Here is a 27,753-nt window from a genome sequence, read left to right as displayed (position 1 = left end):
AGCCACTTGGATAAAAATGGGAAAAGAAGATTCATTTTTATATGTGTAAACTTGCAACAGACATGTTCCAGCATTGCATTCTCTTGTACTTAGAGGATGACACTTTTGTCCTCCTTGTCATTTCCAAAACATACTTTCATCTATACTTGCATGATGCATTAAGACTGCTGCGAGCATTAGAGTTTGCTGAGACTCATTTTGCTGAATATGTTGCTGGACTATAGCTTTGTTTCACATAGCCTTATTATGAAGAGTTGTATATGCCTATACAGTCTGTGTATCTTAGGTTCTGACCCTTCTTCAACCTCTACATACATCACTGTCTCTGCGTACAGGCCAGTATGTGGAGGGCAGTACTGGTCGGGTATCAGGGTGTTTTAGTGTATGTGTGTTTTACCTGAATAAAAAGGCAACACAATAGGATATTTTGGTCCAATAGCTATGGTCCACTCTCCTCTGTTTTCTCAGAAAGAGGCTCACACTCTCCCCTTTCTATGTTATTTTTTTCTCTCGCGTCGCCTGTGTAATTTCTTCCTTCACATTCCACATTGACATTATCTTCCATTATGCATCAGCCTTTTTAAATTAAGACATTTCCTTGTTTCCAACTGATTGTGTTTACCCCTCTCCTGTCATCTCTTTTTGTTCCCTTCTCAATGGAACACAAACATGTTCCTCTCTAACTCTCTCTTTCTTGCCATTTATTCCACCTCTGACATGGCTGTCCATCTCTGCTCCGAGTCTTATAACCCTGTCAATATATCAAAGGTAATATAGTTTTATTTGACATGTGTCCCAGTGTCATTGGTCTCAGATAGACAGGGCTACGCCTGGCACAGACACTTTGTAAAATGAACAGGCCCCTCAGGGTGGAAATAGCTATTAACATATACATCAGACTGTTGCTTATATTGCATCCTATAAACTCCTAATGCTCAGACACACAGTACTATAGGTGTGGAAATGAATGCAGTCATGCAGTCAGAAGCGGATTTGTGCTATAGAAACATTTGTAACAGTTACTCACCACAGCTAAATTTTTTTTATGAATCTGAACCTGCTGGCAAATGCACGTTTAGATTCATATAAAACCTGCATTGGCGTGCTAGCCATAACATGTTCTATGCAGAAATGATGATAAAACAGCTTTATTTCTGCTTTACCATACCTGGAGATCTGGTGAATGAGGGTTATTATAACATTTCAGTTGTGTTTTACCTCTTAGTAAAGTGGTTTAGATAATCAGGATAAACTGTTTTGAATCTTCCTTCCATGTTTGTTTTTTTTTCTCAGTTCTTGCTTGGATTATTCAAGAGGTTTAATAAAAGTACTGCATTAACTGTTTAGGAATTATAGCCAATGTCTGCCTGCATTCTAAAACTCATGGACATCACCAAATGCTGTGTTTTCTCCCTTGAGATCTTCTGCTAGGCCTTTTTACTGCAGCTGCCTTCAGTTGCTGCTTGTTTGTGGGTCTCTTCCATCCAGTTTTGCCTGCAGTAACTGAAAACATGCTCTTTTGGGTTTAGATCAGGTGAACTGGTTGGCCATTGAAGAATATCCCATTTCTTTGCCTTGAGAAGCTCTTGAGTTGCGTTTGCAATATGTTTTGGGTAATTATCAATTTGCATTGCAAAGTGCTGTCTGATCGGTTTTGCAGTATTTGACAGTGAGTATAGCCCTTTACACGTCACAATTCATCCTGCTACTTCTATCAGCGGTCACATCATCAATAAACTCTAGTGACTCAGTTCTATTGGCAGTCATGCATGCCCATTCCATAACATGGCCTCCACCGTGTTCGACAAATAATGTGCTATGCTACACACTGAGAGTCATTTCTCCCTTTTCCATACTTTTCTCTTCACAACATTCTGGTACATATTAATCTTGGTTGCATCTGTCCAAATATGTATTAAAGAACTGTGCAGACCCTTTTAGATGTTTTCTGGTAAAGTCTTATCTGGCCTTCCTATTATTCTTCAGTATTCATGAATGTGCCTCTTGATTGTAGACTTTGACAATCTCCTCAAATGTTCTTATGAATTTGCAATCATTCACTTTAGTTGTCTTTTGTGGTTTTTCGGACCTTTTGGTGTTGCTGAGTTGGGCAATGCATTCCTTTTTTTTTAAAGAATGTAGCAGATTGTTGATTTGGCCACTCTGAAAGTATTTTCTTTCTCTCTGATAGATTTATTTTGGTTTGTCCAAAAATTGGACCTGGCTGTATGTTACACTACTTAATACATTTAATTAATCATCCATCTTTCTGTTGACCATTGCACTTGCAGTTTATGCACAGACATTTTGGATTGTTTCAGGTACATTTCCCCATGTTATTCATCATGGTGCTGATTGGCAGATCTCTTTGTGACCATAATTTGTATTTAGTTATGCTAAAGCTGTTAGCTACTACCATAAAGGTTAAATGGTTGCATACACAAGAGTCAGTACTTTTCCATTATGTCTTTATTTTATATATTAATTTATGCCAGACTGGGGGGGGTAAGGTTCCCCACAGTGTTGCGTGAATAGCAGCACATTGTGAACCAAAATGGCTGCATCCAGTTGTTGATTGCTAATTTCGATGAAATAACTAGAGTTCCGTAAATGAACAGGTGAAGTTCTCAGCCTGGTGCAGTGCCGAGCAGTCAACTGCTAAATATACTATTTAGGTACATTTTAACCTTTAATGTGTCAGTACGCGTTTTTGTTTATTTATTTTTAAATTTTTTGTTCTGTTTTTGCTGCTTTTGATTAAAGAGGTAAATGTCTCAAAGCACACAAAAGGGCAAGAGAGTGACAAGAAAATGTTTTGATTTAATCAGCGAAAAAGGGATGAGAAACGCAACAGACTTCAACCAAGCTGTATCTGGATATGCATAGCACTGCGCCTTTATAATTACATGATGGTTGCCTGCACATACAAATGTATTTCTAATTCACGTATGACTCAACGGATGCTTTATGTAAACTAGTTCTTGAATTATTCATCGTATAGGTTCCTGTCAAAAGGTAAATTCCCCACTGTGCATTCATTTGTATAAACGTGCATGCATGAGTACATGTTCATTTGTCTGTGGTGCTCAGCGTAAATTTGGTCAGTGTGTGCTTTTGTGCATAAACATATCTGTGTGAGCTTTGGTAAGTGCATCGCTGACTAATGCATGTGTGTCTGTCATCAAATTATTGTCATCAGCTCAGGATAGTCATTTGAGCTTGACCTCACGTAATGGGGTTTGACAGCCAGTGGCTAAGACAATAATTACACAACACACAGACAGCCTGTATCAAAGCATGCTGACTAGAATAAAAATCATCTCTGAGCTGCTGTTACTAAAGAGAAGCAATTATCCGCACACAATACAGGCTGAGGGACAAAAAAAAACTGGAAAAAAGGAGGGAAATTTCAATTGTTTACAAAAAAAAAGCAAGTCACATTTGTGCTGATATTAAAGAACTGAGTTGAATACTTGGTGATAAAGGTTCAAGGGGGAGTTACTTAGTTGTTACTTCTCTTGGATTTTCAATAATATAAAGACTCATCTCTCCATTTTTCCTTCTGTTCTTCTTGCCTCTCCTTTCTCCTCTCTTCTCCTCTCAGTAGATGTCACTGCAGTTCCATCACCCGCCAGGCGAGCCAACGGATTGCAATGCATCGTGGGACACAGACACCCTCAGGTGACGATAGCAGTGACGAAAGGGACTGGAGGGGAGGAGAGAGGTGTGCAAATGATATAATGAGGGGAGGAAGAGGACAGATAAAAGGAAAAGGAGGGGAGAAAGTCCGGTGGAAACACTTTCACTTCATCGTTACAGGTAGGCCCTGCACATGCAACACGTGCAGCTCTAATCCCAAATGCCAAATGTATACAGTAGCACACAATTGCATGCCACGACAGTTGATGATGATGACCTATTAAAACACAGACATACACACGCACGTGCACACACACACACACACACACACACACACACACACACACACACACACACACACACACACACACACACACACACACATCCCAGTGATGCAATTAACTGTCACGGCCCATCTCATATCAGTTGTTAATGAAGAGATAAAGTGTTGCAGCATCAGGGGAAATGTGAGTGAAGATAGAGGTGTTGTTGACTTGTCTCTGTCAAACAGATAGCAATCTGTCAGCTCTCCAGTGCTCCAACACTTCCGCTGATTGGAGGCCACTGTAATTACTTTATTCAGTATGGGAAACGAAAAATATCACTGCTCAGTAGGTGACATTTCAAGCACTGTTTTTACTTTGCTCATTAAGTGTAACTTTTTTTTTTATGTTAGATTGGTACTTCTCAGCAAATGTTTCCATATGTAGCTCATTAAAAGGGAAAATCTCACATTTTGAGTTTTGTTCTATTTTTGTCTTTCATACCAAACAAGCTTACATAAACACAAATTCTATTTAATTTTATATTAACCATATTTATTGATAATGTTTTCTGTCTGTCATACAGTTTTAGAACAGACCAAACGTGGAGTAAAGTCATTTTTCATGAGTTGTCCTCCTCAGTTCACAACCCTTAAGTGAGTCCAGTTGGCACCATCCACTGTCCTTCAATGATGGTAGACCATTTACCAGCAGATTGTTTTGGACTTGGCTCTTCCCCAGTAGTTGAGACGAATTGTATTGCTCCTCTCAGAAAAGGTCAACTGCAAATTTCTGCCCTCTGTTCAGTCTAAATTAGACCTGTTCGGATGAACATTTTTAGGAAGGTTTTTGGTAATAAGCAAGACTCTGAGGGTGGGCAAAAGCATAAGCGTTACTACTCCATAGGGGTGATTTCTTGCCAAATTCAGGCTCTAGGCAATAGCCTTGCTCACTGTTTTTCTTCATCCCTTTTCCTCCCCTGGTGAGGGAATTTCCACGTCACAGGAATTCTACTAAACCTAATTATACTGCTTGTTTATGGTGTATTTTAACTTTGACAAAAGTGTCCCTGGATGAATTAGTACAATTACATTATGATGACTTCTCTTTTAATGCACGTTTTCACTCTTGGGCAAACCCACTGATTGCTGGGTTGCACTCAGTGGATACTGTTAAATTCTTTTCAAGTACCTGTTTCAACAAAAAAAAAAAATAAATAAATAAAAGAGAGAAAGCCATTTGTGAAACATTAGTGGGAAGAAGAGTTGGTTTGTGTGCGTGTGAATGTGATTTTCCTTTTGTGCAAGAGTGAGTCTGTGTGTTGAGTGTATGCCTGTGCGGTTGTAAGCATTTTTATGTGTCACAGTTCAGCAGCAGACAAGTGGAGACGAGCATTAAACTCCCTCTTCCTCTGCTAATCAGGGATTAGACAGTGTTAAAGAGCATAAGAGAGAACCATAAAACAAATGAGTGTGTGAAAGAGCCTGTTGAAAACGCCTATGAGGAAAGAAAATGAATGGGTGTCTATTGTTTTGTATTAGGCACTTGATAGTGCCAGCTTCTTATTTCCTGCAATTTCTCAGCTATTACCAGTTTTCTTTCCATTTTGATTATTTGTTTCTGACAGTGGCCATCAGAAACATTGCATGAGTGCTTTGAAAAGCTACGTGCAAAAGAAAATACTAAAACAGAGGAAAACTTTTTTTTTTTTTTTTTTTTTGGCACATTTCTTGAAAACTCCCACCTTTTTTTTTTTTTTTTTTTAAACATGGAAACTTAATTTTTTCAAACTAAATGTTCACAAAACATGATAATTCAGGCAGTTTCCTAATTAAACTCAAACCATGTCTTCAGCTCATATACAACCCAAAGAAAAACACCACCACCATTCATTAGAGACTGCATGAAAAACCCAGACATTGCACACTGTAGTTAATGTAAGAAATAAGGTATTGCAAAGGCATAATGTAAAAGGAACAATTGAACTGATATTTGACCCTTCCTCAAGGGTAGTCAGTCCTATTGCGTAGTGAATTGTAGAGGGGCTGACACTTTTGAGTCCTCCAAAACTAACATTATCCTCAGTATTTCATCAACAGATTTGCTATTAAAAGAACACAGGAGGGTTTCTTTGCTCCCAATCTCCTGATTATGGCTGCCACAGAGAATGTGCTGCGACTGGGTTGTACTCTTTGTCCTTCTTACCTCATTGCCATTCCATGGATGAGATCGTTATCTATCACAGTTGCTTGAATTTTATCTGCAATTACTATTATTGGTCTTGCTCTTCTCGTTGCCCCCTTTCTGCTCATCGAAATTCACATGCGCTGCTACATGCTTATATTACTCTTGTCTAACTCCTGCCCCCCCGCCGATGAGTTCCATCCATTTTTGTACTAAACTTCATTTTCCTGGTGCTGTCTGTGCACTCTGAACTAGTATATATTGGTTTAATTACATCATTACCAACAGGTGTGAACACTTTTGCATCATTTTGTGTAAGCAGGGACAGCTGTGCCGTAATTGTGTTTAACTTATGCCACCTGTGGTTACCAATATGCATCACAAGTGTGGCACAGTGAAAATGTGCTTCAGTGTGTGAGACTTTGTTTAAAGTTTTGCAGAAAGAGTAAATTAGATCTGCAAATTGCTTCTAACTAGGCAAAACCTGTCAAGGTTCGCCAAAGGGAGTGACTGATTGAATAAATGGGTTTGCAGCAGTGAGAACTGGGTTCAGAGAATGGGATCTACTGTTTTAGCAGTATAGCTGCTTTACCCATTTTTACGAGAGTACAGTTTACACTAGGGGGTACTGACACAGGGGACTGTCAAAATATAGCGTACATGCAATTGCATTAAAGCAACCAACTACAATCGCCAATCAGCTACAAGCAAGTGCAAACTCCCAGTGAATTACTTTTTAACGAGAATGGTTGAGTCGAGTCTTTAAAATGCAATCACAATAAAAGGTTCCAAATGTTTCTGCACAGTAGTCCAACGTGGTATTGGTTAAGTCAAATGATACACTCTTCAAACCATGTCAGTGCCAAACACATGCTCTCAACTGGCTCAGCTGGAGAGGAACTACATTGCACGTGCTAAGTGGGTTAAAATGCCTGCGAGCCAGCATGAGCCGGCTGAGCAACTTTTACTGGAAATTAATGAGGTGCCATCTTGATACGCCGTAACAAGTTCTCTTGTTATGTCTTCAGAGTCTTAAAAGAGTTGTGTAGTGTCCTGCCATCTAAAATAGCCATGTAACTTGTGGATGTTTCACACAAACCAGTTCAAAAGGATATTTTATAGTCTCACCAGTATTTCAGGCAACACACCCACACCAAATCAGTGCTATTTTTGGTCTGAAGACTTTCCCATAATATTCTCTTGCTTCAAATAAATCATTCTGTCATACACACTGCCATTCCAGTGCTGTTTCAGCGAATGCAAAACTTCCGGGCAACATACTGTATTCCGCATATAATAACTTAATACAACTGGGAGATGCGTGATACCATTTTTGTTACATGTACGTAAATAGGGATTTGATGAGAGGTGAGAAGAAAGAATGAAAGAGGCAGTTTGTAGGGAAAATGTGACAGTGCGAGAGAGAGTGAGACAAAGATGTATGCAGAAGGAAAGGAAGAGAAAGCGCTAGAGTGGAGGAAGGCAAGGAAAGAAGTCTTCCTGGGGATGTAGGAATGATTAATGTGAAGCTGTCAGAGAGGTGGAGAGGGGAAACCACAGTGATGGGGTAAGAGTCATGGTCAGGTGCAGAGAAAGGAATATGACAGAGATAGGGGGAAGAAGAGAAGGAAACAGGGGGGAGAGAGCAAGAGAGAGAGACAGAGAGAAAATCAAAACGGGGCTGTAGAGAGTGAGGGAAAGCACATGTGCTGGGAGAGAGCGGTGAAAGCATGAAAGGGGTTTTTAGGAAAGACTGCTTATAGAGAGAATGAGAGGCAAAAAAAAAGAGGTGCATTGAGTGGGAGAGGATGAAGGTGTGAAAGAGGATACAGCAGAGATTGCTGAGAAATAGAAAGAGAGGCAACGAGAGCAATATAGAGACAGGCAGGGACACCAAGATGAGGAAAAAAAAGAGACAGTGCTACCTAATAAGATGAGAGACTTGTGATGGTGTGTCTTATGGTTTCTGTTTGAGAGCCTGCTGTGTCCGTGTGTGTGTCAGAAAGGGAGAGAGAAAGAGATCAAGTATGTGGGCAAAATTAGCATATGCTTTTTAATGCTTTTTTGCTTTAATGTTCGGCATTATCGTGTCTGAGTGTGTGTTTGTGTGTGACACCTTGGTGTTAATGCCACCTTTGTGTGAACCTGGCATTACATTGGTCTGTAACTGCCTGTACTGTGCAGCTTCTCCTTTGACCTCACTCTCTTTTAATATCCCATTCTATCAAAAGGCTAAACCAATTCCTAGTTTGTACACCAGTCATAGTTTACTGCGTGCCTGTGTGTAAGTGTAATATCGCAGTAACAAGGCCATAATTTGTAGACAGGACGGTAATGGGGAAACTCAGTCATAACAGCTCTATTTGTTTAGGTTCCACTCAGGAGCTGATTGATTTTCTATGAGAAGTGGTGAATCCATCAGTGCGCACTTTGAAGCAGTATGAACACAGGTAGGTGAGGATGGTGTATGCACATGCACAAAAGGTCAGAGGAAATGAAACACCAGTATTTGTTAACCTGAGTAATTAATGATGACACACATGCCATATGTTGTTGTAATGGGGTATTGTGCTGAGCCCCAAGTAGCCCAAAAACTCTACAACTAACAGGCAAATAGGAATTTTCTCTCTTTTTTCTTTTGACTTACCATCTCAAAGTAAACTGATTATATTACAGCAGTTACATTGTGTAAACTGATGTTTAGAGTGGTGGCCTACAGTATAAGTATTGCTTTCACTAAGCAATTCTGTCCATATGACATAAAAAATGTCCCTAGAAATCTTTTTGGGTTTTTTTTAATAATAAAAAATAATAACATAAAAATGATTTTAACTTCTAACGTGTGCTTCTGTGTGATGACATGAAATAAATTTTCCAGTCAAGAAGAAATTTCTGAAAGTATGGCATTACTTCTTAGTCTTTTAGGGCCCCTCCCGTCTCTGCCCACCATATAGGATTCCTGCTTAGTCGGTATGAATCCAGGATGGATTACTAGGCTGATTTAGGCACACCTACATACTGTAGAATTTTACCCAGAGTTTGTGCCAGTCTACTATCTTAAGAGTACTGATGCTGTATGAATATTGCAGAAATACTGAGCACTGATGACAAAATGTAGAATGGTCTATGGAGACTTTTGGAAAACCTCCTTACATCAGTTATGTCTGAAAGTAATTCTGAGGATCTGGGACAAGTTATAGACAACCAAAAGTCAATATTCAAACAGCAGCATTTGGAATTAAAGAGGGAATGCCTCAAACTTATCTTAGCAATTCAGGGATAGGTTTGTGGATCTGGGTACAGAATTCAAACAGAGTTTCGATTGATCCATACACACAGTATCCACAGCAGCTAATGGCTAAAAGCTAGATAGCTTACATAGGTTAATGTACCACTAATGCATAGCATGAGCTGCTATTGTCCTTTTCATTTATTAAAGTGGATAATTATGCCCCTCCAATAATCGCAACCTTATTGTGGTAGAGGGGTTAGTGTGTCCCAGCTATCACAGAGGCTATGTTGTCTGCGTTTTTGCCCCTGGTAGGGGCTCCCAAGGCAAATTGGTTCTGGGTTAGGGGCCAGACAAAGAGCAATTCATACAATGCCTATGAAAAAAAAAAAAAAAAAAAAAAATCAGGGGACTCGATCCAGGGGTTACCGGTGCTCCGCTCTGAAGCCAAGCCTGAGGAGGGAGCTTAAAGGGAGATTTAACATCACTTCTGTTGAGCAAGGAGCCTGTGTTGGTATGTCGGGTTGAGAGATACTGGCTAGATATAGTCAGGCTCACCTCAATGTACCTCTTGTGCTCTGGAACAAATGTTCTGGAAAAGGGCTGGACTCTGTGCCAATCTCAAGTTGCCCTCAGTGAGATGGCAGGCAGGTATGGGTATTCATGTTTCCCCCTGGCTTGCTGCCTGTACGTTGGGGTTTCTCCTGGTGGATGAGAGGGTTGTTTCAGGTCAGGGACCAGGCCCTGAGTGTTGTGTGCCCTTTTGTGCCAAGTGATAGTTCAGAGTACTAAGCTTTCTTGGAGACGCTGCTTGGGGTGCTGAAGGGTACCCATACTTGTGACTCCACTGTCCTTCTGGGAGACTTCAGTGCTCACATGGGCAACAACAATGACACCTGGAGCAGTGACGCCTGTCTGATCTGAGTCCAAGTGGTGTTCTGTTATTGCACTTCTGTGCCAACCACTGATTGGCCATAAGGACGACCACATTTGAACATAAGGGTGTTCATAAGAGCACGTGGCACCAAGACACCTTAGGTTTCAGTCATATGTTCTGGACACTCAGGTACTCAGGTTCAGGGCAGTGATGTCAGTAATGCGTTACTTAGTAACGTGTTACTCTAATCTGATTACTTTTTTCCGGTAACAAGTAATTTACAGTAACATGTTACTATTTGCAGTCCAGTAATCAGATTAAAATAACTTATCCAGGTCACTGTGTGTTACCTTTTTTTTTTGTCATTTTCCTTAGTAAAAAGATATATTTTTGCCTTCTTTTTGTGTCTCGGGGAGTGACGTCTGGCCGATGCGACAATTAAGTCCAGTTTTCATCATGAGGACAATAATACCACACAGCAACACAAACGTTAGCAACAGAGGGAGGAGAGAGATGCGCGTTTTCTAGCTGGAAATACGGGCACTATTTTGAGTTTGTGTCAGCTAAAGATGACAACATCAAGTGATATAAAGTGTATAAAGTGATTTTCGTTATTTGCCAGAAAGTGATTGCTTGTATTTAAACGGCTGTAAATGACTTGTTGACCAATAATCTGTGAAACATGTGCCAAACATATCTCTCATGAATAATATCAGGTCATTTTGAGTGAGAAACAGCATTTCTATCACGAGGTAGAAGCTGCAATCAGTTTTTGGCAAAGTGACTTTTATATATTGGTTTTTCATCAAGGTAAAAACTGTCATTGACATCAAAACAGAAATCTAGTTAAGAAGGCTGCAGAAATCCAACATATATAACATCACAGTTCTATTTAAGATATTTTAAGCACTGTATTGATTAAAAAGTAGGGACAACAACACAGACTCCTAAAGATTCTTGAAAAACAAGTTATTTCTTCATTTTATATTTAAGCCCTTCATAAATCATGCTGACTGCACTCTATTTACCAATATAAGCAAAGACATTACACATAAAAGCACACAGAAATATTGGAATCACTTTATGGCAGGCGATCACTTTTTGGCACAACACCGGCAGCTGTTGAATGTAACTACTAAAGGAACTTGTAATCTAACGTATTTGCTTCTAAAATTAAGTAATCAGTAAAGTAACTAAGCTGCTTTTTAAAGGAGTCGTTGGTAATCGGATTACTTTTTCAAGGTAAATATGCATCACTGGTTCCGGGCATCTCCAACTAGCACGAAGCCCCAGGGTAGACCCAGGACATACTGGTGGGAATATGGGATAGATGGAATGGGATTCTCTGCTTAGGCTGCTGACCCTGTGACCCACTAAGTGGTAGAAAATGGATGGATGGATTGTGCTGTTTTCTCTGACTGTACCAGAGTAGTGTTGCATGACTCAAAATTCAAGTCTTTATTCATTTTATACTAGGCCTGGCTGCAACACCTGAGTTTTTCCACTAACAACAACCTGTTCTAGTTCCTTTCCCTTTAAGAGCACCCCTGCTTTTGGCCAACAAGCACTAAGAGATGGGGAATGGTTCTGAGCATTATAGATATTCAGTGGTAACCTACTGGTACCAGCTACGAGATTTCTGGTATTGTGACATCCATACCAAAATAAAGTTATCATTCAGAGTGAATGCTGAGGCAGGAAGGGTGGCAGTGTCAGTCTCAAACTTGGCAACTTGGCAACAGCTGTTCATGTTCATTTGAGAGCTTTACTTTTGTTTTCACTCACTGTTTGGTTAGATTTAGACACCAATCTGGTTAGGTGTAGCATGAGCAGTGGTATCAGCCTTGCATGTTGAAAACTGGGAGTTAGTTTAAATTTAAAGATCACAATTAACTCTTTCAAACTATATGACCATTTAAAATTTGTAGATTTATGTTTTCATCATCTCACTCTCCTGTTCTTCATCTGCCTCCTCTACCACTGTTCTCTCATCCTCTCATCTCCACTTCATCCTCACTTCAAGCCTCATCTCCTGAAGTCAGGGGTCTAAAATGTGCAATATTGTCACAGTTACATATTGTCAGCAGATAAGACCTGAGACTATCCCCATTTCTGTACAGCTGACAGTGAGCCTGCTATAACAACAACAGCTATCAGAAGCTAATGTTGTGCAGCTACTGTTACATTCTCACATTGTATGAGAGTTTATTTGCTAATTGCCTGAATACGATAATGTTAGTTACACTTTGAAGAAATTTTCATTAAGGCCTGCAAACAGAGGCTAACAACAGTCAAAACAACAGTGCTTACTGACAGAAAAGTTCAGGCTCTCCTCAACAGCTCACCTCATTGTCGTCAGTCAGAAGTGAGCTTCACTGACTCAACGACCTCTATCGGTCCCCTTTCACAAGTTTTTACTCTTCAAGAGTAAATACACGTGGACAGTTCACACCTGGGACTCTGACAGGCGAGGTAAACAGTGGACTCACTTACTACAAATGAATGCCAGCCAGAGTGTCTGAGGTGACTTGGGGGCAAATCGTATAATCTTGCAAAATATTTAAAAGACACATTTTCATTTTTTATTCCTGATTTATTGCTAAGTGTTGATATTATTCAAAAAATATTAAAATATAGTGTGTACAAATACAGTTTTATACGCAAATGGCAGTAGAAACTTACCGGCTGTCCACAGTTGGCAAAGCAGCCGGCCACAGATGTTATGGGATTAAATGTGAGGCTAAGGGGCCCCTGAAAAGGTGTTCATACTGCATATGAAGAGCTGGGAGAGACACTTGTACTGTGAACGGGGCATTCTTGAACTCAGCCCAAAGGACTAAAAAAAAAGCCCAAAACAAATTAGTATGCATTGGGAGTCAAAAGCGATTAATTGTCATTCACTACACAATATTTGAGATACAGTTTCAACAAATCAGACCTGGCTTTTGTTAGACAATTATAAAATCAGAAGTTATAGTAGTGTTGAAATCTCATCTTCCCACAGGAACAATAAAGTGCACTGAAGTGATCTGCAAATGCTAAACTGCAGTATAGGTGACCATTACCCCCACCAGCTTTGAGTTTTATTCATTTGAAACTATAAAATCATTTTTATGACATTTCCATTTTCCTGATTATTATGCAGAGGATGGAGATGGAAAATATGGAAAATAAAGACAAAATATGCAACGCCGGCTGTAAGCAAGATGTGAATTGTTACTAGCAGGTATGCTGAAGATTTTACTCCAGAAGAAAAAAGTTGTTTTTTTAATGACCCAAGTTAAAAAAAAATAAATAAAAAACAATAATAATAAAATAGTTGTTTTATTTAATTTGCAACTTTTGCAAGAAATCGTTTTTAAATTTCAGTATAAATAGTGCTGTTAGTGGAAAGATTTATTCACCTTTGGGCCAAGAAATATGTCAGTGGTCCAGGAGATCAACACATTTACTTTTTCTGGAGCGTCAAAATCACACAGTCATTAAGGCTCATTTGTGCAGTGTAGTTCAAACAATGTACACTGTTTTATTTTCTTCCTGTATCAGTAATTTAGTCACTGAAGCCAACATTTTCAGTTGCATTGATCTACACTTCTGTCCGTCAGAGGTACCAAAGTACATCTGTCTATCTTCCTGTCTGCTTCTCTCGCTCCATTCCCCTTCCCATACTTCACACTTTCTCCCTCACTCCTATTATCTCAGTGCAGAGTGCGTAGGTGGTACAGAGTACATGATGACTGATTAAATAGTACAAGCAGCCTATAGTAGAGGTTTCATTAGTCATAAAAGACCAATTCGCCAACAATTAAAACCAGCTTCACTGACTTTAATGACACCACACAGACTGCATGAACTCCACCACTTTACAAGATAAAAGGAGCCCAAGACTATTAAAGAAAATATGGAAAGTAGAATGAGGTTATAGAAGAGAGAAAGCTTTGAGGGTGAGTATATGTTTGGTGGTATGTTTCTTACAAAAAAAAAAAAATATATTGTCTGTGCACACTGCATAACATGAAGCCAATTAAGATGATAGCATGCTTGGGTTGATTGAAATGAAAAGAATGTGATAGTGTTGTCATGCAATATATTTCATTATGCACTGTTACAAGAAAGGCAGTAACTAAGGCAATAAATACATTGCAAGTGAGACTAACTATAGAGCCCAAAGCTGTTCCTTGTATCAAGCTGTAAACATGCTCCTGCTGTACATTTGGGCAATTTAACAAGGGGGCCTATGGGTATTCCTCAAGATTATTCCTAACTATTTACGGAACAGCAGTGTTTGTCACTTCCACGTTGGCCTAATTTTTCTGCATCAGAGGTTGTTGATTCATTAAAAATTAACAATCATTGTCCTTTGTTGGCATATTGTGACTCCCTTATTAAGACTTGTGTGTGGCATGACAGTGGCTTGTGTCCCCAGTAAAGTTACAGTACCAGTCAAAATTTTGGACACACTTTTTCATTCAATGTTTTTTTTTTTTCTCCCTACATTGTAAATTAATAGACTATGAAGGAACACGTAAGGAATCATGCAGTAAACTTAAAAGTGTTAAACAAACCAAAATATGTCTTAGATTTTAGATTCTGCAAATTGGGCACCCTTTGCTTTGATTACAGCTTTGCAATCTCTTGGCATTCTCGCAGTCAGCTTTAGTATTAATCTACAGTGCAGACAGTTTTTAAATAATGAAAAACCACTGAATGAGAAGGTGTGTCCAAACTTGTGACTGATACTGTATGCCCATCACAAAAGCCAATAGAAATCCTGGAGGGTAATTTAGGTAGCTGCTCTTTAGATGGTTTACCTTCAGAGTTTATGAACTAGATTTGATTTGATTTTTAAATGCTCATTTTACCCAGTTCTGTTGTTTTTCTTAATCACAGAAAAGAAGATGTTAAATAACTGTTGTTTAAATATACATTCAAGACAGGTTAAAAAATTATAGTTGAGACAACTTTCTTAATGTCTGGATATTTATCATGAATATTTATCATTTATCATGATGTCATTCCTTGTTTACCAGAATGTTTGCAATTTGCAATCCTTTTCACAATTCGAACAAACAAACAAACAAACAAAAAAGTAGGATGTTCAACTGGAAACAATAAGAAATTTAATAAGAATATCTAATAATCTAATAATAATATATGCACCTTAAGTTGGTGCAGCTATATGGAGGAGATGCAAACATTAGTCAGACACAGGCCTAACTGCTGTGTAGTAGTAACATATGTCCCTGCTTGTTTGATTGTCTTTCTGAGCAGCATTTTGTGAGTTTGTGTTTGAGCAGAAATGATGTTGTGCTGTTTTTGCTGGTAGTTCTGCACTAGAATACTTTGTTACTATTATTATTATTAAGTCATTTAAACAGGTAGTCTCATTGAGATCAAGATCTCGCTTTCCAGAGACCTGTGTACCAAATTGACAACATACACAACATACACAAATTGACATAAAGTAACACATTATACATGATCACAAATTTAAAAAAGAAACATGTTCAAGAGTAATTACAAATGAATAAATTAAATTAAATTAAATTGTTACAGTAAAATCAGAGAATGTTGCTTCATATATATATATATATATATATATATATATATATATATATATATATATATATATATATATATATATATATATATATATATATATATATATAAATATTTATTTATTTATTTTTAGCTCATTCCATTTATAGGCAGCAAAGTATGTAAATCCAGTTTTTCCAAGTTCAGTGTGAATAAGCGGTGCAGCTAATGTTAAAATGTCCTGCGACCTGACATTGTAAGCACTGTGTTTAAATTCAATCAAGGAGTGGAGGTAAGTAAGCAATCTTTGCATCAGAGCCTTGTAAATAAATATCGTACATTGCTGCTCGCTTCAATTCACTAGGGAGGATCACCCCATTTTCACATAAGATGCAATAATGAGTAAGACAAGAATTGCCTGTGATGAATTGTAATGATACACGGAATCAACACCTGACTACAAAAGTTGTGTGATATATGCGTGAAACGAGAAAAGATCCTGTAAGACTTCAGTTCACTGATGCAAGCACCAGTCCTAGGTATCACTGATTCCCTAGGGGAAAAGGTTAGCCCTGGATGTCATTGTATAATTTGCTACTCACTAGTATTTACAAACAAAACTTCTAAAACTGGATTGTCTCGCAGTCTTAAGGCATCATGTCCTCTTTCATCTGTTCCTGTTATACACTGATGGTTCTTGAAGTTATGCGGTACAGTGAGAAATGTGAGGATTTTAGACACACTGGCCCTCCTAATTTGGCATGCAGGACCTGAGGAACAATGCCTTTCGATTAGACCCAGTTTTGTAGGAGAGGGAATGACATTGATTGGCCGAGGGAATGGGGATTGACATTGATTGGTCCCGGCTTGTTTGTGCGGGCAGGAAGTGATTTGCATAATGCAGACATTTGCAGTCTGCTGAGGCTCTGTACGTGGTAAAGGAGGCCGGAATATAAAAATCTGGACTTAACAGTAGAAAAAGGGCAAGGCTGAGATGGATGCACTGTTGTCTTCTGTTATGCACATGTAAGCTCATTATGATTTTGGTCAATTTCACAATTTATAAGGACAGAAAAAGACACTGAAATATTCAGCAGGACAAGTAACTGCAAATAGAGAAAGAAAAACAGAACAAATGGAGGGATATAGCGAAGGTTTCGCTTATATAAATTTGTCATAAGGCTAGGATGAAGGAAGAGCAAAAAACATTTTTCTGAGTGAGGAAACAAAGAGACAGTAATAAAGAGTGGGGGTGGAGGGTGGGGTGTAAAGGAAAGAAGGGGGGAAGAGAAAATCAAGAGAAGAGAAAATAAAAGAAAGTTAGAGAAGAGACAGGGAAGAAAAGGGAGCAGACACTGGAGAGAACAAGGAGAGTGCTGTGTCTCTTGGTTGTCTTTGTTTACGGTGACAGGTGGAGGCTGACAGCAGGACCTTTACAGACAGCCAGTTAAATAAAGAGGGGATGGAGGGATGGAAATGAGCTGAAAGAGAGGAACAAAAGAAGGAGGGAGACTCAGAGACTAAATGCCAGTCCCCAAATGGCTGCCAACCCTTCTGTTTTCTTCCTGCTCAGAGTTGTAGCGCCATGTGGTTGATCAGCTGCATAGATCAAACTGCTACGATTATTTGACCACCCCTTTGTCTGTTCAATTTAAGCATTCCTTTTTGATTATGGTGTCAGCAGTGCAGGGACATCATGGCTGCCTTGTTCCCTGGATGATTAATTTAAATAAATCTGGTGATCTTCCAACTTCTCATCTAGCGCCATCACCAAGTCAATGTTTTAATTTAGCCAAAAGCTATGTTTCATGCCTAAATACCTGCAAGGCTGTAGACATTTCTATCACCCCAGCTCCACTTTATGTTCAGTGCTACTTTGGAAACCTTAGTAAACCAAGGCTGTCAGTGTTTAGCAATGCTGATGTTAGTATTTAGCTCAAAGCACCACCATAAGAGGATGGTTATGATGCCACCAGCATATTTTCTTTAAAGGAAAATATGTTTGAAGGGTATTTCAAAGTCAAAAGAGTTAGAAGAGTAAACATCTCTGTCACACATAGTCTATTTCTCACACACTTACATATGAGCCTTTGAACCTATGGGGTATTACAGGATTGTCTCGCAGTGATTACAGAGGATCAGGATTGCAAAAGGAAAAAAAAAAAACACAACAACAACAAAAAAAACCTCAAAACAAAGATGCTTTCGCGTGTGGACGTACACACGCAGGAATATCCCTCACACGCAGATAGACTCACTTGTTAAGCCAGGAACTCCAGCCACTTTGACAGGGATAATCCTGTGGCAACGAGAGAGGGTAAAGTTAGGAAGAGACAAACCCAAACCCGGAAAAGCCGATTAGAGGCTGAGGGAACAAAACCCAGGCGGTGGGAGAAGGAAGAGGGGAAACAAGTAGCAGAACACCAAAGCCAAGCCAACCCTGACACAAGAGGCTGGTTATGCCTTATAGACTGGGAGAACAGAAGGGGAGGGGGAGTGGATAGCGAGCACAAGAACAGATTGTGGGGAGGGAGAAGGAGATCTACAGGGAGAAGGTAGAGAAGGTAGACGGCAGAGGGTGATGAATTTTGATAGAGAACTTGGGCGGGGGGGAAATCTCAGAAAATTACAAAGACAGAAATAATTTACAGTCATTACATTTACAGATATTGAATATTACCATAAATTGAATGTAAAAAAAATATGAAAAAAGGGAATCCACATGGGTGTGGATGTCCTTGTCACACTGCAACTCTGTGTACTCTAATTTCTGTCTTTTCTTTCACACAGGCAGAACACTTCATTCATCCCCTTACTTTCTCCCCTGTGCAGCTGTGTTTCCTTGAAAATCTGTTAATATGTAGCTAATATACTAAATAGAATATGTTTTACACAACAGGGTTACATTATGGCCTTATCCATGTCCAGGGATTTACCAGCGTCCTTAGTATCCACAGTGAGCTAGATAGGCAAAGGATAATGACAAAACAACAAATGAGCAAGAAAAAAAAAGAAAGTTTAATCTTACAGTTTAAACCTGAAATATCTTTTTTTGTTTTGTTTTCTTTTGTGTCTCTTCTTATTCGTTGTCTTTTCCCCTTACTATCTCCTGTGCCTTACCTCCTGTCTGTTTCTCTCTCTATTAAATCGAGGCTTGTAAGGGTTGTAGAATTGGTATTTCCACTCAGTGATAAGGGCTTTTGTAGAAAGTCTGACACTGGAGGGGTCCAAATATGTAGTAAGCAGGAAAACACGAAAACGCACATGGGCGCGCACATGTGGACACACACAAAGCAAAGTCTTGATCCTATCTCTGTATGGTAAAATGGTGTGCAGATATCAACAGTGATGAGCTGGATTGGGGAGCCTTATATACGCCATGATAAGCACTGGAAACAGACTTAGACAGATAGAAAATGTAAGGGCTGGATTACATATTCCAGCAGGTTGCTCAACCTTTCCATCACCACGGTGCCAGATGATCTACATTCAGATGGGAAATGACACCTGTGGTTGTGTCTATATTTTAGATTATATTTAATGAAGGCTTTGTTGCTGCATATGCATATGTGGTCTGAAAAGACAAGTGTGACTGTGACCATTTCTTTAAAAAAAAACAAAAAAAAAAAAACACAACAACAACAACTTTTCAATACCCAGAGCCAAAAGAAGAGGGGCTTTTTGTTGTGCTTCTAGGCCTGTCACTTCCTGATGTCCTGCTGTGATTAGATGATAAATACTGCAATTAGAAACTCTGACAGAGATAAATGTTGTTGGCCATTGTATGTTTGGGAGAATACGTGCATGTCTAAACCATCTGTGGTAGATGCACTTATCACTTATCCTTAAATTGCTGGCTTTAAGAGTTCAACTAAATAAACAAAAAAAATGTTCAGTTACTACTTCAAATGATTTTCTTTCAAGTATATTATGATATTCATGCCATGAAATCACATTTGTTAGATAGACATCATTTAGAACAATATGTACTAATCACTGTTACAGCAATTTACAGTCCTGCGGAAATGTTTCTAGCCATCTCTCATTTCTTTATATTTTTGCTCGGAAAATGGGAAACAGATGCAGCCATTTGTTGTAACGTACAGACATACATGGGAATACAGTATATAAGGCATGAACAGCTTTCTAGTAGTCTTCAGGAATAGTTTGACGTGATGATCCCACACTGCTTCAACACTGAGGTCCAGGCTCTGGGGAGACTTTTGCACAATGCTGTCCACAAAGACAATATTCATTGTGGCATTTTGTGTAGCTCTGTTTCCTTTATTATTTTTTTAAAATTATTTCTGAACCAATATATATCATCATACACATACAAAAAAAAGAAAGTTTTGCTGTTGTAAAAAATTAATATGCTGCATTATATTTCAAACTGACTTATTTATTGATTGTAATAGGCTCTTTTTCTGTGGCTTTTGTATAGCCAGCTCTATCTTAAACTACTTTTTTATACCCTGAAGAGACCTATGGTAGCTGAATATTATAGGAATGAAAAAAGTGGTGGACAGTATTTGTGAGTACATATGCAGAATTCTAATATGAACAATCCCCCCATTCATGTGTATTCCTCTATGTTTAATATGGGATATTATTTCCTCATAGCTAGGCTTGCAGGTGGCACTCACAAATAGTGCAACAGCCAGTATTCAGGAATGGAAAAAACACTGCAGATTGAAGTGCCATAAAGATACAGACACAGGATGTAGTCACCAAAAGCCAGGACAAATTGGCTAGCAAGGAAACAGGCTTACCCAATGGAAATGACAGGGTAAATACAACCTAAACTGCTGCTGGGATACAGAAAACTGCATATGTTTTGTGTTTGTGTGAACATTTGGTCGGTCTTGGATTACAACAGAAAGACATAAAGTTTGTGACAAAACCTACAAAAGCTCTTTTATTTCAGCCCCTTGTGGGGAAAAACAATTTCAGCACTTACAGTTTTAGGCAGTTTAAGCTGAATGAGAGGACAGAAAACAAACAAAAAGTAGTATTAAAAACAATAGGGAAATACAGGCAAAAGCTATGTCAAAGTGGGAAAGCTAAATCATGATGCTGAGGGGTATAACCAGGGAGGGTAGGGAACTTAAAAAGGAGGAGGGAAAGAGCTGAGTAGAAAAAGGACAGGGGGAGAGACAGAGACAGAGGAGTAAAAGTATTGATATTTCCAGCATAAACACTCGTCCTAATGGACCTGGAGAGCTGGAGCTAGAGATCGATCAGAAGACAGAAGTCTCGGCAGATGTATGGAAGGAAAATATACCTCTCACCTACTGTGAAGAGGGCAGAGGCGGGGTGGAGGAATAGAGGGTGGAGATTAGGATATGACCAGACACAGTGGGCATACAGAAAGAGGGTCGAGACTGAATCCTAATGCGCGAAATGTATTTTTCATGAGAGGGGAATCAATAGTGATTTGGAGTTTTCCCTTTGTAGCTGGAATGAGCTGAGTCTGAGCAAACTAAGAGGTAGGTTATCTGGAAATCAGAGACGTGGCAGGGACGGAGAAGAGGACTGGATAAATTAGTGGATATATGGATGAATAACTGAAAAGATAAATGACAGCAGCAGGTTATTAAGAGGAAGTTCCTGGAAGTGGATGTGGGAGGAGGACAAAGTGGGGCGGGTGTGTGGGAGGGTGACTGGCGAGTCAGAAGCGCAGATATAAGAACCGTGTTCTTGGAGTAGCTATTTTTTTATGTATGAGATTTTGACCTCCCATTTGGGGTCATTCTGAGTCAGTCTTCACTTCCTCACAGACAGTTTCACGGTTTTAGTGGAACTGGTGGTCATACTTCAACACAAGAAGAGGTTGTTTATCACTTCCACCTTTGAAAGGAGGACGAATTTTTTTTTTTGTCATGTCTAGGATTATTTTAGATTATGTTTAGGGAGCTAAACATTCTTCCGTGAACTAAAAGTTTGATATTTTTGGCAATAAAATTATTTGTTTTTGCCCAAGGTTAGATGAGAACATGAACAGTCTTACTGCTGTTATGTCTGTGGAGCTAGCGCATGATTAGCTTAGTTTTGCTTCAGCCTTAAAGCAGTTACAAACAACTAGTTTGGCTCACAGCAGAGCTCAAAAATATGCCTGCAAGCAGCTCTAAACCTTTGAAAATGACATGTTGTGGTTTTATGTGGAGTTATGTGCTATATTTTCTTCACTCCATGTGCAATGACTTCCCGGAGCCAGTTACCTCTATGAAGTTGCCAGGCAACCGACAGAAATACTACAAAATCTTGTCATTACAGTGTGGTTGCCAAGCAATAATAGTCACATATACCCCGCTAAAATGTAACTTTTGTTTTCACACATCTGTTTGGGTTAAATATAAATTTCCAACACAATGCCAAGTGAGCCTTAAAACATCATCATTTTGGCCATTGCCATTTTTTTTTTAAATTCAGGAGTAACCAAATTAGGACAAGAAGGTGAATTGCCAAATTATCAGCTAATGCTAGCATGCTTGGGTAACAAGGTGCATACATGACTGTATGGGTGCATAGAGAGGCACAGATGACTGAAAATAATTGTACAAATATAATATTAGAAATAAATTCACCAGAAAACGAGTGCTGTCACCTCGTAGCAAAGGCCTTTCTGTGTGGACTTGATTCTCCCTGTATTCTCTCTGCATCCTTTCATTCAAGTACTCTGACTTTTTCCTACAATCTTGGATCTCAATGGGGTTTTACCTGGTTAAATAAAGGTATGTTGTTAGATTAACTGGTGTCTAAATCCTCTGGATGGATGGATGGATTCTCCCAAACTTAAAAAGTCTCTTTTAGTGACTTCTTTAAGCTGGACGGTGAAGCCTAGAAAAAGTCAGTGACAATCAGCAATTTCAAGTGACACCAGGCGGTGGGTGTGTCCTGAGTTAAACTTTTCTCACCTTCAAAACAGAGGACACTGCACATAAAGGTGAAGAGAGTGCAAGCAGGGTGGAGTGGGGGGAGACGAGTGTCAGGGGCGATTTGTGACAGAAGGATTGCGACAAGAGTGAAAGAGAGGGTTTACAAGATGGTAGTGAGACCTGCTATGATAAATATGAAGTTTGGTAATGACTGCACTAACAAAAGGCAGGAGGCGGAGCTGGAAGTGGCAGAGGTGAAGATGCTAAGATTTTCATTGTGATTAACCAAGAGGGACAGGATTAGAAATAAGTATATGAGAAGGACAGCTCGGGTTGAGCAGTTTGGAGACAAAGTTAGAGAGGCAAGACTGAGATGATTTGGACATGTGCAGAGGAGGGATAGTGACTATACTGGACAAAGGATGTTGAAGATGAAGCTGCCAGCCAGGAGGTAGTGAAAGAGGGCATGCAGAGGGTTGGTGTGACAGACGAGGATAGGGATAGAGTGAGATGGAAGCTCCCTTTAGGGGGTCACCTCTGCAGTGACCCCCTAAAGGGAGCAGCTGAAAGAAGAATAAGAAAGAGTTAATTAAAAAGAAAAAAAACTCAATACAGTTAAAGAGAGAAAAATAGATGCTGAGTTCCCTTTTTCATACCAAATAATAACCACTACTCTAATTTTGGTTATTTTAACATCTGAGTCATTGTAGACCATTTCACTTTTACAGTCAGCCTCAAGTGGTCATTTGAGGAACTGCAGTTTTTTTTTTTTTTTCACACATCCACTTTGGCTTAATTTTAGGTTTTCAGGTTACCACTTGCTGTAACTGTAGTGCAAAATGTCTGTTCAATTTAGTCACCGAAGGTAACAAAAAATAAATGTGTGCCGTCTTCACCTTACTGAATTACAATTAAAAAAACAGGTCATTTCCACACCTGAGTATGTGTGTTTCAAATTATGTTAATGCAGTCACACCTTCACCTAACACAGAGGAGTAATCTGTGTCCTGCAATGTGTGGATGAGAAATGGTGGGTGAGCCTTTTTCTCACATGCAGTCTCACACACACACACACACACACACACACACACACACACACACACACACACACACACACGTACATGCACATTTGCAAACACAGGCACAAAACTGCTGTCGTTCACGTCTGAATCCTCAGCAGTGTTTTCACACACACCTTATGCAAATCTTTTAAGGAAATTAAATACATGCTACAGTCCTTACACATATACATGTGCATACACGGTACTGCGTGTTCATAGAGCTGCTTACGCACATACACTCACACACACGCACATGGGCCCAGACAGTCTCTTATTCTTTTTATGGCAGCACCTGAGCTTGGCTTTAAGTACATATTTCATGCTACATTACCCCCTATGGCAGCAAACGAGGAGAAGAATCGGGGAGACTGAAGAAGGCAGGGAGATGAAGCTCAGCAATAAAATGCAGACTTCTTTCTCACCCAATGCATGTCTGCCTCAGCATCCCGTCTACCTCTTCTGTCCTTTCTGATCCCTCTTATCTTTATCCCCCGTTTCTTCGAGCTTAATATTTTTAATGGTCGCTAACCTGAATAGGCCACAGACGTGTTCCTGCTGGGTCCCCATGACAAGAGTAGTGATATGTTTTAATGAGCCTGGGACACAGAGCAAGAGAAGAAATTTCTCATTTGGGTCTTAGTGAAGAAAAAAAGAATCTGTCTCACGCTCTCCTATGTCCTACTTTAAATGTTTCCCATCATTTCCTTCATTTCATCCAGTCCGTTTTGATCTTTTTTTTTTGTTTTGTTTTTTAAGTTATTGCATTGTGATTTTTTTCTTTCATGAATTAGTTTGTTGTTATGTTGTGCACCCATCATCATTGTTTTTATAGTCATTTAAATTGTGTATTTTTGGGGGGGTGGGGGTAGGGGGGGTGCTTTGACTGAAGGGAAAAAAGAGATATAAAGATCAGTCAGCTTGTGATCGCCATCTAACAGCCTTCAGGTGAAAGGCCATGACCGGTGCCTGATCAATCAGTCTCAGGCATATTTGATTCTGTGCTGATCAAATTAGCCTGACATGTACCCCTTGAGGAGCGTTACTAAACAGTGCACTGTAGACCGCACACCTGTAACTGGGTAGCAAGATTCAGCGTAAACACACAAATCAATATAATCATGGCATATTGATTTACACAAAGACATTTCTTTTGCTAAACTAAAAGTAATATGTACAGGCTTTTAATTGGTTCTGTATATTTTTGTTCTTAACACAGTAATTTGCCAGTATAACGCCCCCCCATTGTTTTATTTTCAGTACTCTCCCAATCTCTGTTTAGACTTGGCTGCTTCTGAAATCTTTTCTTTTTCTTGCATGGCACTAATTTAAGTCATAGTAAATGTTGTTTGACACTTATTTGCTCCAACATCACCATGACTCACTAATTTTCAGTCAAGATTGTACAAAGAGATGCACAACATCTCCTCTCATTTAGAAAAGAGCACTGATGTCTGTATACCTGACTCCACTTGGGTGTACAGCACCACATATGTTTGTTAGCTTTCAGAGAGAAGGACAAGTCCTCTGTTCATATGGCTCTATTTCACTGTTCACTAAACCATTTCCTTTGTGCTCTTTCCCCATTCACTTGTTTTAAAGGTCTGAAGGGCTGTGGCCTGACTATAGGCTGCATCTGGCATACTAAAACAGTCAGTGTGCTTCAAGAGTAAGCAGAGCCACTAGCAGAGGCTCACAGTCAGTCATGTGAAGTCATGGTTTGGTGGTATTTTAATCCTGGAAGGTTTGAGGCAGGCTCAGTGTAACTCATGATGAGATGTGGGGTCTATAAAAAATAATAAAATTGATACATTTTAAATAAATTATAAATAAAACAAGTATCTTTCTTCCACTTTGCTTAATTTTAAATAAAATATATTTATACTCCTCAGAGCATTAAATAAGCACTTGAGTGTTTTTATATATATTTTAAAAACAAACTATTTTCAGTATTTTTATACTCACCCACACATACTTTACATATGTTCTGCTTGTTACATGTATAATGTGCTTCACTGATCTCTTTTGTTATTAAGTTGGAGAATGGAGTGTATGTTTTTGTACACTCTGTGTTTGTGGGCTAATGAGTTCAGTGCTGGAGTGCTGTTTGAATTGGGAGAGAACAATGAGCACAACATAAAGAAGAAAGAAAACATGAACAAAGTACATGGTTTTAAACACTGGCACGTCAAGATCACACAAGAACCAACTCTGTAAAAGGTGACTAAGTGTAAAAATGGAAATCTAATGGAACAGAGTGCAAGTCAGTATATGAGGAAAAAAAATGGTGAAAAACTGAGAGGGGGGGAGGGTTTAAATAAAAAAAAAAAGAAGTACAGTGTAGTGTTTTTTTTTCATTCAGAATGGTGGATGGACTATCAATATTATAGCTGATGCATTTATGTAGTATTTTCTGTTGCTTTACACAAATGGTAGACGACAATGGCATAAAAAAGATGGGTCTGGTTTGGTTAAAAAAAAAATGAAATAAAAAAAAAGAAAACTGGATTTAAGTAAAGTCAAATAACATATTTTTTCGGTTACTCTGGCTGTGGTATTGGGAAGGAGGATGTTGTCTAAATTACAGGTCATCTTGGACCATGCCTCCCACCCACTCCGTGATGCTCCGAACAGACACAGGAGCACCTTCAGCCAGAGGTTGTTACAACCCAGATGCTCCACAGAGAGGCACAGGAAGTCATTTCTACCTGTGGGGATCACACTATAATTTCTCCCTCAGTGCGTTAGAACGAGTCAAGAATCCTTCACTGTATCACAACTGAACTAGCTGTGAAATAACTGTGCATTTTTCATTTCAACTCCTCATAATAGCTCATGCAATTACACAATGTGCAAAACAATCCACTTACACTGCAATTCAGCTTCTGCTATTTATACACACTGCACTTTGGTTTTATTTTATTTTACCTTTTTTTAGTCTGAATACTGTGTATACGTATAATACCAGAATATTGTATAAAGTGTATCCACTCCACTCTTGGATCTTTTTTTTTTAATATTTTATACTTCATTTCTTCTATGCTCTTTACACCTTGTGGAATCTTTGTGTCTTTGAGAGCAGCTGTAGTGAAAAAATTTCCCTGTGAATTAATAAAGTATTTCTGATTCTGACAATGAGGAAGCAGCCAAAGGAATTGGACTCTGTCTTTAGTTGAATAGATTGCTTGGTCTGTCTTACTCACAGAATTGTGAAGGTGATAAGCATGACCTCAGACTTTCTCATAAAATATTTAACGAGGCTATAAGCCTGAACCTCAGTAACCTTTACAGTGAACTCTCTGTGTTGGATGAAGCCCATAAAATAAAGTTCTGGAATAGTCTGTATGCACATGTGAATTTTCACACACCCACACATACTGTACATGTATTGAGACTAACAGTCATCCATCCATCACTTAATTTTCTCACTGCTTACCCAACTAGGGTTGCATGGGGGCTGACAGTGGGCCAAAGGGAGGGGACACACTAGGCAGGTTGCCAGTCCATCACTAACAATCACATATTTTAAAGCAGGAGTTGAATAGTAAAGGTCATGCGGGGCCAACTGGTTCTAAAGACGTCTGTTAATGAGTTGCAATTGTTTTAATATCAACAGGGTCAAATTTGGAGCAGTTAGTAGTGATTAAAGCACGATGCTGGCATGCTGTTCTGGGTTTTCTCTTATTTTATTAAGTGCAGTATATTACCAAGAAACACATTATATATAATATAATATATAATTCAGTACAATAAATATAGCTGTGTAGTATCTGTAAGTAAAAATTTATAATAAATAACAAATAATTAAAATATCAGGAATTTGGTATTGAAGTCTACCAGCCAGAACTAGTAGTTTATAGAAATCAAAAGCTGAATAGTAGCCTGACATTAACTATCATTCTGAACTCTTTGCTGTTTCCTATGAATCCATCCATCCATCCATTCTCTTCCGCTTATCCGGGGCCGCGTCGAGGGGGCAGGAGCCTAAGCAGAGAAGCCCAGGCTTCCCTCTCCCCAGCCACCTCCTCCAGCTCATCCGGAGGGACTCCAAGGCGTTCCCAGGCCAGCTGAGAGATATAATCTCTCC

This window comes from Archocentrus centrarchus, chromosome 13 (genome assembly GCF_007364275.1).
Source record: "Archocentrus centrarchus isolate MPI-CPG fArcCen1 chromosome 13, fArcCen1, whole genome shotgun sequence".
In the NCBI taxonomy this organism is placed as follows: domain Eukaryota; kingdom Metazoa; phylum Chordata; class Actinopteri; order Cichliformes; family Cichlidae; genus Archocentrus; species Archocentrus centrarchus.
The sequence above is the reverse complement of the archived record's forward strand: the minus strand, read 5'-3'. Positions refer to the sequence as shown.